The sequence below is a fragment of the Myotis brandtii genome, unplaced genomic scaffold (assembly GCF_000412655.1).
Source record: "Myotis brandtii unplaced genomic scaffold, ASM41265v1 scaffold165, whole genome shotgun sequence".
Taxonomy (NCBI): domain Eukaryota; kingdom Metazoa; phylum Chordata; class Mammalia; order Chiroptera; family Vespertilionidae; genus Myotis; species Myotis brandtii.
This window is the reverse complement of record NW_005356042.1, coordinates 14,281,202-14,283,391: the sequence shown is the minus strand read 5'-3', so window position 1 is coordinate 14,283,391 and position 2,190 is coordinate 14,281,202. Positions and strand designations below refer to the sequence as shown.

Genomic DNA, 2,190 nt, shown 5'->3' with positions numbered 1-2,190 from the left:
TGAATTTCACTCTCAGTGAAATTAACTTCCATCCTTTTTAAATCATATGCATATATATATAAATATACTTTGCATATATATGTGTATATATATATATATATGCAAAGTATATTACTTTTGGTTTTAAAACCCTAAAATCAGGTTTGATCCTACAGTTTAGCTTATTTTTTTTGAAATGTTATTATACCATTGATAAGGTTTTAGAATTCAGTAAAGTGGGCATTTTAAAATGAAAAGAACCAAATATTTAGCATTCTAAGTGGGTGGGTGACCACATTCCCTTCTCCCCCCTCAGGGTATACATAAAGAAGCTCCACCCAGAAAACCCGCCAAAAGTCCTTTAAAAGCCGCTGACTCCCATCACTGGTCACTGGGTGCTAGAGCCACCCAGGCTCAGCCACCTGGTGTGCGGGTGATCGAATAAATTCAGAATCCCTCACCAAAAAAAAATGTCTATGAAAGCGAACTTTAATATTGTAGAGGAGGAAAACATTTTTCTCTCCCTGCCTAGGTTCTCTGGCTGGAGCCCTACAAAAGACAGAGCAAACCGAAAAAAAACAGACTTTTATTAACATGTGCATCTCTCTGACACAGGGAAAACTCTGTGATAAGTGACACAACACAGTGGTTAGAACATGGCTTGGATGGCATCTTAACAAAAGATCAATAACTTTTTAGAAAAGTGACTAAGTAAAAGGATTTTGGGCAGCAAATTGTGGGATGGTAAACATATAGGAGATAAGGGCTGATTAGTAATGTTGGTTCTGTAGATTCCTCTGGTGCTATCTCTGGGCTCATTGAGGTCAGAATTTAGAGTTTTCTCAGGCGACTAACTTGTGTCCTTCCTGGTAGAGAAAAGAGAGGACACCTTTATAAATTTATGTCCTGCTTTTAGGCAAGTAGGTGGAAGGCAGAGAGCTGTCCTTGTATGGGCTTCTTTTCAATTGCCTTCAGCTCAAAAATGATCCTTATGCCAAAGTGACATATTTGCAGGTGGCATATTCTGCAACTCTTCAGTATTAAATATGAATTAAAAAAAGGAAGGAGGTGGAGTTGGAAAAAGGAATGTAGGGCATGGACTCTGAAAACCAGAGTAATAATTCCATGTTATGCAGATTGTTGAGCTTTGAGAAGTGATTACATAGCTAGCAAATATGTTCCCACAAATCTGTAGGTTGCTTTAATTTCCTTAGTGTTAGGAATTGTCTTTCATTAGTAACTCTTTAGAGCTGAACAATATGGGATAGTGAAGACTCCAAGAGGAGGAGGAACCTGTGGGGACAGATTAAAATAATTTTACCTTTACAGGACTTTGGAAGTTGAAAAACAGGGCCCTGGGTAGAGAGCCAAAATTATCTTCAGTCCCCTGGATGGAGAAAAATTGCCAATATCTAGAAGGAAGCAATTTGCATTTTAAGGTGTATCCAATGATCTGAGAGATAGCAAGCAACACACCCAGTGAATAATAACTTCATCTGCTGCAAGCTTTTCTTAACATCTCTATTTAGTGCTTGAATGCACCCTTCTATTTTATTCTCCTATCTCCTACTCTCCCAGAGTACCGAGCACTACACAATATCACAAGTTATCATTTCTAAGGCGAACGACATCTAATGCTTATCATGGGTGGTAGGTGTGTAGACTAACTCTAAGGAAAGCTATATTTCCACATCCCACTTTTTTGCCATTTCACAGTGAAAATGTAAATTGCAGATCTCTCTGCGCTCAGATTGTCGCTGGGTCCCCTGCAGTTACAGAAATAATGCTCTTATCATCAGAAGGTCAGAGCTTCTTACCTGGAGGACCATGGGGAGCACAGCTCCTGCTTCCCAAATTGGATCCTTTTCTTACGCAGCTGCATCTTCTTTGCCTCCGGGCACTTTCCTGATACTCATTTATTTCAAAGCTTCATTATCCAGAAAAGAGGAATTGTGATTGTCTCTGGCTCTCTGAAACTATAACATTTCACAAGAACTGAGTCTATGTCAAGTTAGCTCATTTTTTTTGGCCATTAGGTAACCGATTTATTCGGTGTAAGTGGTACAGGATGTTTCTCAAAGATACCCTTCAGAAAGTCGTCATCCGAGCTTCAGAGGGCGTTTCTGTGTACCATCCCCACTGCCTGCGAGGGTTCATTTTATGTGTCAACTTGGCTAGGTCATGGTACACAGGCATTTAAACATTGGTTTA

At 39.5% G+C, this 2,190-nt stretch overlaps 1 long non-coding RNA gene across 1 annotated transcript; it reads right to left on the bottom strand.

Annotated features, from left to right (window-relative positions):
• Positions 1 to 613: 613 nt before the first annotated feature.
• Positions 614 to 1,938, bottom strand: LOC102245297. Its single transcript, XR_313385.2, has 3 exons — positions 1,797 to 1,938; positions 1,301 to 1,391; positions 614 to 845 (listed from the first exon to the last, which is right to left on the bottom strand). It is a non-coding gene; the product is annotated as an uncharacterized LOC102245297 (long non-coding RNA).
• Between the last annotated feature and the right edge of the window lie 252 nt (positions 1,939 to 2,190).